Source organism: Echiichthys vipera, assembly GCF_963691815.1.
Source record: "Echiichthys vipera genome assembly, chromosome: 17".
Classification (NCBI taxonomy): domain Eukaryota; kingdom Metazoa; phylum Chordata; class Actinopteri; order Perciformes; family Trachinidae; genus Echiichthys; species Echiichthys vipera.
The window spans coordinates 6,860,347-6,879,345 of NC_139842.1; the positions used below are offsets into that span (position 1 = coordinate 6,860,347).

At 42.9% G+C, this 18,999-nt stretch overlaps 1 protein-coding gene across 1 annotated transcript in view; it reads left to right on the forward strand.

Annotated features, from left to right (window-relative positions):
* Positions 1-4,970: 4,970 nt before the first annotated feature.
* The window catches only part of pvalb6 (parvalbumin 6), a 77,108-nt gene continuing 63,079 nt past the window's right edge, over positions 4,971-18,999 (forward strand). Inside the window, exon 1 of the mRNA XM_083930625.1 lies at positions 4,971-5,025. The gene's annotated coding sequence lies outside the window, so the exon portion shown is untranslated. The remainder of the gene's footprint in view (positions 5,026-18,999) is intronic.

Below are 18,999 nucleotides of genomic sequence, written 5' to 3' on the forward strand. Positions count from 1 at the left end.
TGAACAAAGCTGTTAGTTACATAGATATATAGAAATAATATCCGTCGCAGAGACGGTCATCTGCAAATGAAACACACACACACACACACACACACACACACACACGCATACACACACACACACACACACACACACACACACACACACACACACACACACACACACACACACACACACACACACACACACACACACACACACACACACACACACACACACACACACACACACACACACACACACACACACACACATCACAGCTTTTTACTAAAGGTACAACCAGCATCCTCTGCTGATTTTGTGCACTGCTTCTAAACCGTTTTTTGGAGGATTTGGTGCTCCTCTGCTGCAGTCCCACTTTGTTTTACTGATAAGACGGACGTGGCATTATAAATCCTGCTTTGTAGCTTTAACAGTGCGTGTAAGGATTTATGGTCTTAATTACAGATCGTTGGTTGATTCAACAGAGACATATTTATCCTTTTGGCAATTTTGCACAACAGGGAGGAATTACGCTTTCACCTCAGAGATAGGAATGCCATTCATGAAGACACACAACTCTCACAATATAAACATGCATGAGGTAGAAAAGCAGTTTTATTTCTACAAACAAGACAAGTCATGAAAGGATTGTACGCTGCATCTGAAATCATTTTTGTGGGGAGATTTTCAAAAGGTTAAATGAAAAAACTAATTGATCAATAAGAACAATAAGATTTTAATAACTCGGTGCTAATGGCATTTATACACAGCATAATCCTAATGATTGGACCCATCTGTTGTAGTTGAGAGATAGTGCCATTTTCACCGTTGCACAGCCATCATCCTGCTGGTGGAAAATTAAATACTCGTTGAGGCTAATGAGAACGTAATGCAAATTAATGAGATCAATAGTGGTTGTTTCAAAGAGGGTGGGGGGGGGGGGGGGCAGGGGAAAGAAGGGAGAGAGTCAATTATTGGACTCTTTATTAAGAAAGGCATACTTGTCCAATAAGAATACATTATAGTAATTATAAAGTATAGTGTAGTTTAATCTGAGCGGAGTGCTCTGGGCTGATAAACAGCTGGAGGAGACACGTCTTGCTCTCTTTCTCCTGTCTCATTAATTTTTCCCTTCTCTTTCTATCACAGGGCGCGCGCGCAAAAACTCACACACGCACACGCACACACGCACACACACACACGCACACACACGCACACACACACGCACACGCACACACACGCACACACACACACACACACACACACACACACACACACACACACACACACACACACACACACACACACACACACACACACACACACACACACACACACACACACACACACACACACACACACACAGACTTGATGTTGTTACCGTTACAGCATAGTTGACTTCCATTACTGCCTGTTTCCCAAAATCACTTGAGAACAATGAAAGCAAAACTAGACCAGACACACATTGGAATTTATGCTAGTGACAGCGGTGCTGCATGCATCCATTGAAATGACACGAACACTCGAAAGCACCCACTTAACAATGCATGTAATAGCCTGGGAGCGATGACAGTACAGTCACTTAATGTTTTTCTGTTTCCCCAGATTGTGTTGAGAAAAGTCTAGAATCAGACAATTGTTGTTATCTGAATTGATCATTTGTGTTGTTTTCCTTCGGGGAGTGTGGGCTCACTTCCTCTGGTGCCTGTGTGCAGGACTGACAGCCAGAGTCTGATCTGCAGCTCTGGAGTCGACAAAAACGTGACAACTTGTGAGGCCAAATCCCTCAAATCTGGAACTGCACCCATGAGTCCACCTATTTTTCAAACATAAAATATGATGGGTGGGAGTTTGTTTGTAGCACAAATCCGTGGAGGATCTAGGGGGATGATTTTCCCTGAGAATCCCAAGATGCAGCACATTAGTGTGTGGAAAACAACACATTACAGGCAAGCCTTGGGCCATTTTTTTGGTTCTGTTCAAGCTTGATGTTCGCAGCCCTTTGTGGAAATGGACTGCGACTGTCAGTGATGTGTTTAAATAGCTGAGTAAAGCAGTTTTTGAAAGGGAGACAAGAAGTCCCAGGATTAAGCTCTGTGTTGGCCGGCATCCACCCGGCTGAAGCGTCCTTGAGAAAATGAATCCTTGCCTCATCAGCTCCAGAGTACTGTAGCTGACCTGGACCTCTGACCCTGGACTGCAAAATGAGCGTTTCAAATGCATCACATCTGTATTAACACAGGTCCTTTTATGCCCCTCAGGTCCCACTACGATGAATAAGACTTGACATACTAATCAGTACCTTAATTCAAAACCATGTCCGGAAGGTATCGTCCCATGCTACACTTCTTCAACGCATTCAGCAAGGGGTTCATTCGCCTGCAAAGTTAAAACGTTCACTGGCACAGCCATACACAGACGCAAAAAGAAAACACAAAAAGATTTCTTTTACCGCCCTCACATCACGGTTGAATTACTGAACGGGCCTACTGGGCATATAGGCAGACAGCCTCTGTTTGAAGTCACTGCATTGCATGCTGAAAATCAATCAAATGTGAGAAAAAGCGAAGTAAAAGCACCACAAAGAGACACAGGAAAACACCCAGGACGACCAGAAAGAAATGCAAACTGAATTACAATAACAAAAGAACTGTGAAAAGGACTATGGGTGACTGTGGCTCAGTGGGGTGACTGTGTTTCAGCGGTAGAGTGGGTCATCCTACATTCGAGAGATTGGCGGCTCAATTCCCACCTCCCCGGGTCCAAATGTGAAAGTGTCCTTAAGCAAGACACTGAACCCCGAATTGCTCCCCGTGCTGCGCATGGGATGTATATAGATGTCCACTGCCATCAGTGTGAATGTCTGTGTGAATGGGTGAATGTGACAAACACTGTGAAAGCACCTTGAGTGGTCAGAAGACTAGAAAGGCGATATATAAGTATATATATATATATATATATATATATATATATATATATATATATATATATTTTTTTTTTATAAGTCCATTTACCATTATGAAGAGATGCATGCAGATCTCTCCTCTCTGGATTCAGTGTATCATGCAGCATTAGGGTTTGGAACGGATTCAGGTTTTCGTACTCAACACTTTAGCCTTTATGAGACTCTTGGTTAGCCTTCTCTGCACAATCTTTATGAGGCCATCCTGTGTGACTTGACTCCTTATTTATGTTCTTTCTTGATTCCTAAAGTCAACACCAAAAGCTGAAGTCTCAGGCTCGATAGGTTGATAGTGTACACTATTCCTTGTGAAAGTGCCTTTAAAAAACATTTGCGCCCTCGTCCTGGTATAAATTACAGAGTCATGTTAATTGGATCAGCTCCAAAGTATGTAAGATTTTAAAGCTAGGATCAAGGACTATTTGACTGTTGAACGCACATGTCCTCTTACCGAACGCAGCTGGTGATTATACTGTGATGATGTGATTTGGTTTTAATTTGACGGTTTTAATTGTTTTCTTCTGTGTGTACTTTATGTGGACCTACTGTGCTGCTCTCTTGGCCATGATCCCCTTGCAAAAGAGATTCTGAATCTCAATGGGTTTATTGCTGGTTAAATAAACGTTAAAATCCCAAATGATGTAAATAACTACCATTAATAAAACGAAAACACAGAATAACTACAATAAGATGACTGCAAAGAGACAAAAATCAACCACAAAGAGATGCAAAATGAATATCACAAAACAATGACAGACGACAAAGAGACAATAAGTACCGCAAAAATATGGAGAATGACTAAGGATCCAGTCTGGGTGTCCTGCTCCTATGGAAGAGGGCTGGAGGGCCTTTTACTCATCTGAGCCCGGGGGCCTGTTGTTTCATACTCCGTCTGTGACTGAAACGTGTTTCTAGGTCACACGCAGTCAATGACACTGTACCTTACCATTCACGTTACCTAAACTTTCTGAAAGGCCCATTACAGATCAGTGGATTTCCACAATATCCCCATCCTCCATTCGGCCTAGTTTTTTCTTTCCTCTCTTTCTCTCTTTGCCATCCTTTCATCCCTGAGTGCATTTACCCAGAGGTCAATCTGCTCCTTTTCCTCTAGCCTACTCTGCAGGTCCTGTCTAATGCTCTCTGTCATTGTCTCACCATCCTTTTCTTAGCCTGCCGTGTTCCCCAATTCTATCTGTCACCAGCTCTCACGAAACTCCGTGAGCTCTTCTTCCTTCACCTTCTCTTGCCCCTTACCTCTGTTATATTTCTCTTTACCTCCCAGGCCTTTTTCCGATGGCTCTGGTAAGTTATTGCTCCAAAGTTAATTGTAGTATCCGTGCTGCAACACCCCAACACAGGATTGGATTACAGTGTGATTTAATGGATGGAAGGACATTTCCTCCACTCTGAAATTGATTGTCTGCAGGGACGGGCGGCATGTGATGGCTTGGCATGAGTTGTACTAGTGTTTTTTGGTGGCTGTGAAAGGCTACAGTTGTAATGCAGTAAAGACAGAGTTGTGATGGTTTCACTTATTTCCAACAAATCAAAACCCCGCTATTCATAGCATGACCATACTTGTTTCTGCTTCTCCCCCTTTCCGTCTCTTTCCTCCGTCTCTGCATCCTCACCCTTCCTTCCTCCCTCCTCTCTCCAACTTTCCTCTCCCTCCATTCCCTGCAATCCCTCCTCCTCCTCTCAAACATCACACAACCCCCTCCTATCCCAATCCAGCACACCCTCAGTCTCTCCCTCCCTCTTCCTTTATCTCTCCCTCCCTCTCTCTTTCTCCCCTTCATCTCACCTCCAGCCAGCCGGAGCATCCTCCTCCTCCTCCTCCTCCTCCTCCTCTTGGATCGCACAGCCCGTCAGCTCTCGTCCACTTTCTCTCTCTCTCTCTCTCTCTTTACACCTCTCACTCTCTTTGCTGTCTCTTGTCTTTTATCACTCTTTCTCTCTCTTTCTGTCTCTTTCTTTCCTCCACTTGTCTCCGGCCGCCAGAAGCTCACAGGCTCGCCGCTCTTCCTTCAAGTACTGAGGTTTCAGCAGCACTCGGGACGAAGACCTTGTCACTGGAGGTAAGTGTCTACAGTATGTTTGTGTGTGTTTGTGTGTGTGTGTGTGTGTGTGTGTGCGTGTGTGTACTGGTGGTCATCAACCCTAGATGCTTCAGCTGCTAGTTTAGGAGTAGGATGGAACGATTGGGCAAAGAAGAGAATAGGTAGTGGAGAAGCCAGCTGTTCTGCAGTACATGGCAGAGTGACATGACAGGAGTTGAACAGTGCTAGGTGATGATTTTGACGATGATAATGATGGCGATGATTACTGCGATGTCAGAGGAAAAGTGAGAGAAAAGCATGTAAAAAGAAAGGCTTTTTGATGCAGCAGTCACAATTGAGAAAGGACACAAAAAGAGTCAGAGAGAGTTCAAGCAAATGGAAAGAAAAGCAAAAATGGAAACCAGGGCGTGGGGAAAAAAACCCAAACCAAAACATAAAAAATTTAATAGAGCGCAGCCAACAAACTGAGAGAAATAATTCAAAAATGGGAGAGACTGGGATGCTGATGTTTCCCCGGTGTGGCAGCTGCATGCCTACAAACGCAGCGGTGCTTGCCTCCTCCTCTACCGTAAAAATCCCATTCACAAACAGGACCTGAAAACAGCCGATGATGATTGGTTCCCTGAGCGCTGTGTGTCTGTGTGCGCTTCATTGTGTGTGTACAGTATGTGTGTGAAAGAAAGAGAGGAAGGAAGGGGGGAGAAAACTCATTACATTCCTGCACTGGTGATGCTGAGGCTTCGGAGCAGATGCGTGAATGAAACTGCAGGGCATGTGTTTGGACATTAACATTACCTACACAGTCCATACCATACAGGAATGTAGAGAAGGGGCAGAGATGGAGCGACACTGCATTCATTTCATTGCCACAACTTAATGTCACAATGACAGATGGGTGCGACTAATGATTTTGCACCAGACTCAAACTTATTTTTTTGTATTCTAAGTCTTTCTCTCTCATTGCGTCATTCTCAGTGCTGATTGTCATCCCCGCCACCGTCACTGCCTCAATCGGTCTGCCACTGCAAATCCTCTTAGATTAGCAGCTGTCCAGACAGTGATGCTCTCCTGCCATAATGCAGGCCAATTAGAACGTGACATTTGTTCGGGGAGGGGAGTGAGCTGACGGTGTCTTAGACTGAAAAGGCAGGTAGGTGATTAAGAAGGGATAGGGAAGGAGATGATAAAGGGAAGAGGAAAAGTGTGTAACTTAGCCTTCTCAGGTCGCAATGTAGTGAGAGAAAAACAACGAGAAATTAAAAAAAGAAGAGATGATGAGATATTTCACTGAGTAAGGGAAAACTTTGACTTACTCTTGGCATGGACGAAAATTCACAAGAATTTCCTCCAGGTACCTTGAATATCTGTACAAAATGTCATGGCAGTCCATCCAACAGATGCAGGTTGATCTCATGCATTTTTCGTAAATATAACAACGAAAAATAATGTGCAGTATTACATGTGTATTCCACGTATTGTAAGCATGAGACAGTGAAGTAGTATAAGACAGGGGTTTTTCCGCATAAGGAGGTAAGTGGTGGTGGGTGGGTCCCAAAACAGGACTTTCACCCACACCGTGGCCGTCATGTCCTGGACGTACTAAATCAAACCAAATCCTTTTTCTAATCCTAACCAAATGGTTGCCATGCCCGACTCTAAGCCTCACTCGGTTTGTTGGCTAAAATCAGTCACGTAATAGTATTTTTGGTTCCTTGGTGTTGCGGTCCACTTGCGGTCCGTCACTGTCTCACGGTTGACTTTTGTTCACAGTTTCGTAAGAAATGATACGGATTAGTGTGCAGAACTTTTCGCACCATAATGTATGAAGCGGTTTATGAGAAAAAGATTGCCTAGAGATATACAAGTCCACATTACAAGGCAATTTAAGGCTCAGAGGTAGAGTGGGTCGTCCTCCATTCGAGAGACGGCGGTTTAATCCCTGGCTCCTCCGGTCCGCATATCGAGGTGTCCCTGGGCAAGACACTGAACCCCAACTTGCTCCCCATGGTGCACATGGGTGTGTGAATGTGGTGTGAATAGTTAGATTAGAGGATGGGCAGGCATCCACTGCCATCAGTAGGAATGTCTGTGTGGAAATGTGAATGTGGCAGTAGTGTGAAAGCACCTTGAGTAGTCAGAAGACTAGAAAGGTGCTATATAAGTACAAGTCCATTTATCCTTTGCCATTTACCAAAACACAAATATAGTGGTGCATATTCTTAACAGTAATTCATTACGCTAAGTGCCTTGGCAGAAAATGGGAGAATGGGCATAGTAGGTCAGACATATGTATATACTGGAGCCAATCCATTTAATGAATAATATTGTTTTTAACTGTGTCCTGGAAGCAATCCGAAGCCAGTACTGTTCCAATCTTAGTAGTTGCACTACTAATTGAGGACGATTAAGTGCCTTTTTACTGAATGCAGGTTACAATGACCCAGATGGGATGAATAACTTTCTCTTAATCAATGGCAGACAGACAGTTTGATTCCGACTGAGGGAAATGTTTTCTCAATCTTGTGTTAAGGAGACAGTTGCACATCATCCAGCATCTTCAATTATCTGCTTTAGAGCAACCAAACTTCAAGAATCTGACAAGAAGACACAGTTGTGTATCATCTGCATACATACTGTCCATGCACCAATATATTGATCATGGGGAAGCATATAAATAGATAAAAGAACAGGGCCCAGAATCGATACTTAAGGATCACCACGAGTTTGGTAGACCGTGGAATGGAGAAACAGACAGATGTATGAATATGCACCACTGAAGAGATGATTTAGAAAAGAGAGAGCTGAAGAGAAGAGAATTTTAATCAGTCTGACTACAGAGGCGATCATAAAAGTAAATAGCTATTACTGTTAAAAAAGAAATCCTCTTCTCTCCCACAAGCTGAATACCATATATTACATACAGGCCAAACTTTAACCATCCACACAGCCCTTTGGATCTTCCCTCCTGCCCTATCTCTCTCCACTCTCAAACCCACATCATAGTATGTCCCTATAAACTTTATCCCTTCTTCACCGATATAAAAGTCAGGCGTGATGCATGGTAACATATACCCTCCTGATTTCATGGGAAATCAGTGATTTAATGAGCCTGGATTTCTGTGGAGTGTGAAATACACAAGTGTGATATAAAGCTCCTGGGGGAGGAGACCGCAGTGTGTGTCTGTGTGTGTGTGTGTGTGTGTGTGTGTGTGTGTGTGTGTGTGTGTGTGTGTGTGAGAGAGAGAGAGCAAGCAAGAGAGAGAGAGAGAGAGAGAGAGAGAGAGAGAGAGAGAGAGAGAGAGAGAAAGAATGGTTTTGTATGTGTGTAAGCTGGATAAGGAAGATGAGGAGAGAGTCAGATAGGTGGAAGTGTGGATGAGTGTGTGAGAAGGACACCGAGAGAAATGCATGTGTGTGTTGAGCCGTGCAGTGTGCAGGGCTGTGCAGGGCTGTGCAGTGTGCAGGGCTGTGCAGGGCTGTGCAGGGCTGTGCAGGGCTGTGCAGCACTGATGCTGGTGTGTTTATGGAAGTGTGGAGAACAGGTGTAGGAGAAATTTCAGACCGGTGTCAGTGGGACTGGGACAGGTGGACTGGGGAAGATATTCAAGGAGCGTAACAGTCAGACTGAGGGTTCATTTAGTGAGTGCATATGTGTGTGGGTGTATTACAAATATGTGGTGTAGTTGGTTCTATTAAGCACTTTGATTAACTGTGTGCTGCTAAATAGTGGTTTGGCCTGTCAGTTCAGATGAAAGAAATAGTGTGTATCCGTGTCTCTTTCACCACCATCCACCGAGTATATCTTTGTTATGTTTGGTTCAAGGACAGACCGCCAACAGTGTTTTCAGTACATTTGCAGAGGCAAATGAACATCTTGATGCGAAAACTGTTACAACAAAAAGCACCACTCGAAAAAAATGGCACTCATATCTGCAAAAAGAGGCGCGTACAATTTTAACAGTTATTTTTCCACTCCTGCAGGCCACTCCTGTAACGTGTTCTCCCTTGAAGTAACATGTAGGGACTGATGAACCGTTCTTTTGTCTGCCACATAATGCTTCACGATTTAGTCTAACATGAGGTGAATGATCCAGAGAGGACATGCGTCAATGGTTTGTTTTAAAAGACTTAAGCTAAAATGTGTGACTGAGCCCTTATGGTTAATAATTATCATTAATGGGGCATGCCCATATCTGTTAACGCAAATTAAAAATCAATCCTACGTGTGAGAGGGAAGCCAAATCTGAATGGCTTGTAAAATCCCATGTTTTACGATCGGCAGCCCACAAAAAAAACTGATTGGATTGTCTCGTTTCACAGTTGAGGGTTGATAGGCACTCTAGATACAAAAAGTGAGTTTTTCAGTATATGTCCCATTTAATGTCAATCAATTTATCTGTAGCTACAATACTTATTGAGACATTTCACACAAAAAAAGCTAAACCAATGTACGGACCAACGTTGCCATTCCTGGAGCCACGCCGATAGCATGGCTAACAATGCACAAAAAAGCAGAAACACCCAAATGGCACAATGTATTCATCTGTTAGTTACTACCTCGGCTACTTGTGCAGACCTGCATTCAGACTTGATGTGAAAGCACACAATAGAAAAACACTAGCTGTTGGGTGTTGGTTGTAGGCATGTGTGTGTGTGTGTGTGTGTGTGTGTGTGTGAATTTTCAGAGAGCCTATCCGTTGTCCTACATTGCCAGTGGCTCTCTGGTTGTCTCTTTTTTCTCTCCTGTGCTGTTCACAGTTGTGTGGAGACTTAACACTGAATGAGTGAGGAGGATGGAAGCCTGCCAGTGGGTGGACTGGATAGAGAAATATAATTTTACTGGGAAAGATAGAGGGGCGGGTGTGTGCGTGTGTGTGTGTGTGTGTGTGTGTGTGTGTGTGTGTGTGTGGGCTTGTTATCGTAGGTGAGAGAGTATCATAAACCGGTCAGTTAATTGTGAGTATTCAGAAGGAAACACAGTGCTTATGTGGACAGAGAGAAAGATCCACCCTGAGAAACAGAAAATGCGTTCTCTGGTGTGTTTCTTTTGATCTTGTTTTGTTCATCTTGACCTTTATTTTTTTATTTCACTGTTGTTTAAATCTGTTGTGACTTTCTACATATCCCTGACCACCTGTGAGCTAATGTGCAACATTAAAATGTGACTGCTGAGCATATGGTCACTATGATCTGTCCACCGCTTGAGAAGTTGTCAGGATAATTAAAACACCCGCCCACGGCACAGAGGTCTGGGCTAATTTTGTCATAAGAAACACAATTAACTCTGTGTTCAGGGCCCTTGTTAAAAGGCATTAATTAAAGATTTTGATAAAATATAATGAAGAAGAGGGTTTTTTTGCTGAGGTGACAGGTTTAAAAAAGAAAGGGTGGGGCGGCCGATGGCACAGTGGTTAGAGCAGTAAAGAGGCTGAAAGTCCTCGAGGCAGCACCAGCCGGTTCAGCTCCGACCTTCGGCCCTTTGCTGCATGCCCCCCCCCCCCAACCCATTTCCTGTCTGTCCTTTATAATAAAGGCTTGAAAAACTGCCAAACTGCTTCAGCGTAAGTGTAATGGAGTACTACAAACAAATCAACAGAAAAAGATGCTCCGTGGCACACAAACGCATGTGTTGACTGATAAGATGCAGGTTTGAGGTGAGGTCTTTGGGTTACTTGCTTCACTCTCAACTAACACTGGTAATACTGGATGAAGCTGGTTATTACCTGTCTCTGTTCACACCGGGGTTTAAAGCTACGGGTCGAGAAAAGGGTTGTTAACCACTACAGGCCACGTAATCAGAATTATAAATAAATGTACTTTGTGGGTGTTAACCTCCCCCAGGGTTGTCCCTTGTCACCGATTATGTTTGAGGTTTTCATGAACATGGGTGTTCAGTTTGGGTCCCTCTGAGTTGCGTCTATGTTCCCAAGCAGTTGGGATGAGGCTTCTGAAAAGTGGTGGATTGCTCGCTTTGGATTAGGGGCTACCCAAGTGAAGGAGTTCAAGTATCTCTGGGTTTTGTTTATGAGTGAGGGTAAAGTGGAGCGTGAGATGGACAAGCGGTTTGGTGCAGCATCAGTGGGGATGCAAGCGTTGTAACCAAGACAATGTGGTGAGGAGAGAGCTGAGCTAGAAAGTAAAGCTCTCGTTTTTACCAGTCCATCTACGTACTAACCCTCACCTATGCTCATGAGCTTCGGGTAGTGACCGAAATAATGAGATTGCGGTTACAAGGCACTGAAATGAGTTTCCTCCTCAGGGTGGCTGTAATACCTTAGAGATAGGGTGAAGAGTTTAGACATCTGGAGGGAGCTGGGACTGGAGCCGCTGCTCCTTTGCTTCAAAAAGGGACCAGATGAGATGGTTCGGGCATCAGATCAGGACGCCTCCTGGTCGCCTCTCATCTCGGGTCCAGCTGGGAGAAGGCCACTGGGGTACCCAGAACACACTGAAGAGATCATATATCTCGTCTGACCTGAAAAAAGCCTTGAGGTCCCCCAGGAGGAGCTGGAAGGCGTCCGTGGGAAGAGGGGATGTCTGGAATAGTCTCCAGTAAAATGGATGAATGGATGAAGATAAAACAGTAAAAGTCAACAATATAATCACATAACTATAAAAAGAAGCTTTAGACAAACTGGAAAGGCTGGGGTCAAAATAAGTGGGGTTAGCAGAGGCTATTAAGTGTGAGTCCTTTGTGCTTTTTTGTCGGATGATGAAACGATGAGAATATGCTGCACATAAAAACCATATCAATTTATCCGTTGGTATGAGGACTTTTGTCAGGAACCAGTGGGACTGATGACTTGCTGATGGCATATTGAACTGTGCCCTCAGTGGTCAGTGAAATGATACTCTAAGGTTAATCTGTTGGCCATAAACCCAAATCTCCTATCAGTATTGCAGTGTTATGTGCATGTACATGGTGTAAGACAACTGTCAAAAAGACGTGTCCGTAATTCTCTAATTCAATTCATAATGAAGAATCGTGGATCTATTACTTTCCCCTGCGACCTGACTGTGACCTTAGTGACGTCATTTCATCATTTTTTTTTACTCGTACCCGAAACTTAAGTCATATTCACAGTGAAGACTCTGTACTCGTAGAAATTTGAGTCGTAGTCACAAGACTTTGCACTCACAGTTTTTTGATTCATACTCAACAATCCTAACCCGAATCGAATTTCACAGACTCAGGGATATTGCTACAGAATTTTGTGTGCAGCAACTTTTTTGACACAGGAATTGTTAACATTCTGAATATGACTTAGAGAATCACGGACACATCTCTGCTGTCTAACACCATACATGTATGCTATGTACTACTTAGTAAGTTAAAGGGCCAATAAGTTTATATCCCTGACAGGCACGATAATGTTAGTTTTAGCCCCCCTAAGTGAGCATAGAGTATAGTTTATTCTGCATTTGCTCATCGGATTGCAAAGTCACCTAAGTTGATAACGCACACAAGTTATGATATACCACAGCAGCACGGATCACTGGACTTTGTCCCGCAGATGCAAACTGATACAGATAAACTGTGTAGTGATGCAGAGCAGGTCACAGATAACATGAATTTCTCCCACCAACCACCCCATTACATCTACGCAACACACACGACAATGACATAATTAGTCTAGACAGATGGCTGTGATAGGAAGACAGACTTGCTACCGGTGAGTCTTCATCACCAAGGTCAAGGGCAGATGTTGTGTGAGGCAGCTGCCATCTGAAGAGAGCTTGATGCTCTCGCTGATACAAAAAGATGATCAGTGAAAAACATGCCTGATAAAGGCGGTTTGGGGCTTATTAGTGTGTTTGTGTGTGTGTGTGTGTGTGTTTGTGTGTGTTTGTGTGTGTACGCCTGCACTTGTGTAACGTTGTGCGCATGAGTGCACAAGTCATTGTTTGTGTGTGGGGGAGCAGCCCTGGAACCAAACCGCCTGCTAATAAGGAATTATGAGCGTGAAGTGAACAGCATCTATTGCAACATCAGATGTTGCGATCTAGCTAATATTTGAATAAGTGATGGGATTAAAGCGGTGCACAGTGTTCTGCTAGACAGTGCTCAGCTGGACTTGTTGAGGTCATGTGAAGGTATTGTACACAATCTCAACGAATGGAAAGGTCTCAGGTGTTGTGCCACTTTATGGTGGCTAAATTGCAATACCTGCATTACTCTAATAGCCTTTGATGTAAGGGTTTTTTGTGCTGTTGCTCATTTCTGTTCCCTCTTTTAAAAGCACACATGCACGCTAAAGAGTAACTTACCTTTAAATGAAATGTTCTTCAATTAAAGCACTTCTTTTCTTTAAGGGAGATCTAAGGTCTCAAAGGTAGTTTCAGCTATTTGAAGGATTTAATGTATTTCTAAGGACAGCAGTGACAAAAGCGGAAGTATTTTTAGCAAGGTCAAAAGTCGATACTAACTTTAGACTGTCACAGAGGTCAGCCCAGTGCAACAGGAGTCGGCCCACTTCAATTAGAAAAGCTGTGACCTCTTAAATGAGATCATTAATGAACCCATGGTCAGATGGGATATGCAAAAATGGATTGGGACTTTTCTTATTTTAGAGCTTGATCTTTTTTTATAAACAAAAAATGAAATAGGATGATGAAGTGACCTATTTAATCAAAGCCACTTAAAGCCCCCATCTTTGGGGATCAAGTCATTGTATATAGAGTTACACAGGTTTAAAAAAAACAAAAAAAGAGTACAGTATGTAAACTTTAATGTTGGTTAACAAATGTCAATTTCTTCTGTATTCATTATTAATGCTGAAATATACAAATTCTTACTTAAAGGTCACTTACACCTTACCTTAATGTAATATTTCTAGAGGCTACTAACATTTTACTGTGGAGCTGATACAGACACACTAAATCAACTACATATTATTAAGATAAGGTAAGGTAACTTTATTTTTACCAAAGGGTAGATTTGGTTGCACACACACACACACACACACACACACACACACACACGCACGCACGCACGCACGCACGCACGCACGCACGCACGCACGCACGCACGCACGCACGCACGCACGCACACACACACACACACACACCCGCACGCACACACACACACACACACACACACACACACACACACACACACACACACACACACACACACACACACGCGCACACACACACACACACACACGCACACCCACACGCACACACACACACACACACCAAACATTTACGACATCTACAGAGACAGTGCCATCACACTGACAACAGTGCTCCAGACATGGAAACATGGATAAAAACTATACAAAAAGGTATTAGTATCAAAATACATACATATACTATTGTAATATGCACAAATACACTTCCATTCAAACAGGAACAAGATGGATTTAATATTCTTAAAGGAATAGTTTGATAATTTGGGGAAATGAGCTGAGAAGATCGATACAACCCTTGTTTCTGTATGATAATTATGAAGCTACAGCCAGCAGTGTGTTAGCGGAGCTTGGCATAAAGAGTGGAAACGGGAATAGAATTATTCTGGCCGTGACCAACAAAACCTGCACCTCTAAGGATCACCTCTGAACCCTACGGACACAAGAGTGCTGTTAGTCTTCTCATCTTACTCTTAGTTCATCAATAAGCTCATCTACAGTCATTTCCCAAAATGTCTAATTATTCCTTAAAGGTCAACGATCATTAAATAAAGTTCACAAGACATGTTGTATGTGAATATTTCCCCTTTTTTTTATGCAACCCTTTCACTTTTTTAATATTTAGCTGAGTTCTTAAAAGTTCAAATTCCAATAAGAACTTTCTGGAAATGGAGCATCCCTGAAATGTCGTTCTCTTTCAAAGTAGGATTGTTCCAAGTGAGTGAAAAATTCTTAACTCAAGAGAACAAGTGGGAAAAGGAAAAAACGGCATACAGGTCCAGTGCTCTATATGCAAAATATAGTTATTTTGAAACAGCTCAAGCTAATGTGGAGCAACGAACTGTCAACGGTCAGATGGAAATGCACTCGACAACATCAACCTGGGAAGTGAATGACATTATGAGGAACTGTATAGCTGTGGCCTTGCGTAGCAGCATTCGTTGTGAACAATATCCATCAATCCCCCTTCAGCGTCATATCGAAGGACGCCCCTCAGGAACAAAGGCCAAGGGAAGTTCTCCTTCCATTTATAACTTCCTCCTCTTCCTGTATTCCCCTTCCATCTGACCTTTATTTCCAATTCCCTGACTCTTCATCTAATTTAATCCTTTAATCCTTATCGCATCAACCGTACTCTTCTTCCCAGCCGCAAACTTTGCTTTAGCATCTACTTTGGTTGACTCAATGCTAAAACATTACCAACAGAGTTTAGGTTTGAAAATCCTGATGCTAGCCTGATAAATTCATGGCAGAGCCACGTCTGGGATTTGGCCCAAAGCTTTGGGACCGCTCTCTCTGTGACTCTCTCTTGTACACACATTTAGGTGTGGATTAGGTGTGGTATAGGTGCAACCTAGAAAAGGGTCTTCATGTAAAGAAATAAATTGAGTAAAAGAGAAAGTCTGAAGGAATATAATCCACTGATCCTTAACCGATCAGAGCCCGGGCTCATGATGGGCATTTAAGAAAATAGATTCAGCAAAATCGATGCGACAGAACTAGTAAAATCAGTGGTACTCCAACTTGTCACAAATATATTACGTTTGACTTTTTCTTTTTTAAAGCTGTTATAATCCATAAGATTTTCAGCTAATCAGACCCCATTTTTTTTATAGATTGTATGTATGATTGAAGTTGGATGATATTCCTCACACTGTAAGTGAAGCCAAAACATCCAGAGCCAGCCATTGGTGCCAGAGTCTGTGCAGTAGTGATCGGGCAATCCGACCAATACACTCCTGACCAATCGCAAGTCAATCACAGCTGTCAATCATGAAGTTTTGGCCCTTCTCATGGCATCAAATAACTAATTAAAACCAAACTTATCAGAAAAATGAATACTTGAACAAACATCAGTGTGAAAAGAACTATCCAGATGTTTTGGCTATATACTGTACTTCTATGGTTATACTTTTTGTGTTGACAAACATTTTTTCATCAATAGCAATTACTGTATTACATTCTGAAAATACTTTTTTATTATCTGTCATTACCATTCTGTATTCGATTGGATGTCTTGAATACCTTTGGATGTCTGACCAAAATTTAAATAGTGTTAGTTCACAGAATGCATTGGTGATAGGTTTTATTGAATTGTAAAGCGAGCACTTTGTCTTGTTCTCACAAATCAGTATAGAAAAATATAATGCTCCTGAACTCTGTGAAATTGTGTAGTATTTCTCTGTGGATTTTAAGCAATAAAATAAATCTCGAGGGTTCAAACGCTGTGATGTTTTCATTCAGAATTTATATCAGTGATCAGATCCAGCAGGATAAACAAAAGACAGCTGTAGAGAGCAACACTCAATTACAATCGCCATTCCTACATGAGACTCATTCGCTTCAGTGTCATATTCAATCTTGTGACTCCAGGCTGAGGCTGCATTATCCTCAGTAAGAGCTGACAACGCTTTCATGAGGCTTTCATACTACGCTTCTGTGGAGCAAAGACGTTTTCAGCTGACCGTTGTGACAGGGGTTTGAGGGCAAATGTATTTGCGCTTTTCTGTTTGTGCGTTTAAGTGGAAATACACATTACCTTATACACAAAAGCTAGATGCCCATAGAGGTGAGGCATCGTTACCATGCAGAAAACCAACATAGAAGTGTGTCGGACTGTGTGTCTCTGTTCATGTCCTCCTCTGAAGATATAGTACCTGAGTAAAACTGCCTCCGTCTTTTGTGGCTTTTTTGACTGCACATCTCTTCCCTTTATGTAATCTACTGACAATTGCTTGGCCTACAGTATTGCGGGAGCTTTTTGAGAACAGCTCATCTAAACAACTTCACACTCGACACTGGGTTTCTTTCAGTACCAAGCACCATTATATTTTATCCATAGGAACAGTCTGGTTTCCCCCAAGGAGTCCGGGGAGCCCCTGGATGTTTCATGGAGAACTTCGTTTACGCTTACCGCAATCTCAGCGCTGATTGGCTGTCGCGGCACATTTTCAAGCGATGTCGCTTGAAAAGTTCCAATTTTTCAACTTCAAGTGTCACACGCGATGAGGTGATACTTCATCGCTTAATCGCATCGCTCAGAACGCATCCCCAAAGCGCCATCACGTGTCATCGCGTCATTTACATTGATTTTGAATGGCAGCTTGACGCTTTCATCGCCTCCATCGCTTTTGGTGGCAATGCACGGTTATGAAGGATAGATATACAGAAACTACTTCTATTTTAGTAGTATTCCATCCTCAACCCCCTGCCTTCCACCCATTTTCCATCTCACTTTCTTTCTTTTGCGTTGTAAGAGCGAAGATGCCTGAGGAGCATCTTCAGCAGTGTGGACCCAGTGTCAGAACGAACATGAGACACCGAAAGGAAGGGTGTGTGTTGATATGTGTGTACCCCTCTTGGAGCGAGTGTCTTTGTGCAGGAGCAGTCGAGAGTGTGCTTTTGCTGCTGTAACTGTTAGGTTTCTCTGCTGCAAGGTCAATGTAGCTCTACCCCCCCTACATCGCTCTCTTACTGCAGGAGTTGCTGTAAGTGACAAGAGGGTGTCAGCTGCTGCTGCTAACCAAGCATCACTGCTGGGGTTAGGGATACAGGGCAACGCACACATACTGGCACAAATTGGCATCTATGTGCACATTCATGCGTGCAGGCCAGCGTTGCTCAGTCACATGGATATAGTCTCAAATGCATGAACACACGCCACCAGCGCTGGGAAAAGTGTATTAATGAGCGCTTGAGGTCATGTGTATAGCCATTGCATGTACTCTCCTATTCCTATTCCACTAAATGCATCATTATCCAACCGAGAATAGTCTCTACTTCGACAATCCTAAACGACCACCGACCACGGTGCAGTCATGTGTCAGTATACAAACCACATGTAATGATGCACAAAATTACTTATGGATGAATAATACTCAACAAGATGAATGTCTAATTGCAAGTAGGAGCAGAGGTGAGAATTATAATTCTCTCATGTATTTTGCAGTGCTGACTCAAGGTCAAACTTCCCTCTTTAAGCAGAAACAAATCTGCTAACAACGTTTTGTCCAATGAATTTAACCAACTTCAAACTGTGACTTTAACAACCCCTCCTCTCTTCACTGCCTCTTTTCTCGCCCCTCTCAGCTTTCCTCTCACATCACGGACGTGGTCCAGAATACAAATGGTGTTTTCCTTTTCTTTATTTGGGTAGCCTATAATGCTGTGGGCCAGAAGAGAATTGGAGATGGGAGTGAATGCGTCCCACCAAAAGAAAAGAGGCGACAATGAGGTGCTAAAGCTGCTCTACAGACAAAAAGACAAGATGACAAAAAGAGGAAGAAACAGAGAGGCAGAGAAGGAGAGAATATGTAAAGATGAATGGAAAAACAAGAACAGGGAGAAAGGATATAAAGACAAAAGGTGAAAATTATGCACTTGAGATGTATTCGAAAAAGGACAGGGTGTTGTCTTCAAAGATGTGGTCCATTGTGTCATGTTGGTATAATGCTTTAAAATGATTAACAGTTATTTAGAATAACACTAGCTTGCTGTTTGCAAATCACTCCATCAGCCAGCACCATGGAATAAGAGGCTGCAGATTCCTGCCACACAGGCGATCCACAGCCAGCTTAGCTTCCAGTGGGCTAATATTAGAAAGCAAACTAATGGTAGCCAGCTAGCTGTAACTTGGCTACGCCGTGTTAGTGGACTCTATTTAGCTATGACAGTTGGCTTTAGGTGAGCTGAAGAGGCAAGGGACTCAGGAATGCACTTATCACATCCTTTTGGAGTTTTCCCGGAAAAATCCACTGCAAAACTAACCCTTTTTGATTTGCATAACAACCCATTTGCACATTGGCTATAAGAATTGATTAATACATTTAAAACACAGAGGACCTTTAATAGTGGCAGAAGG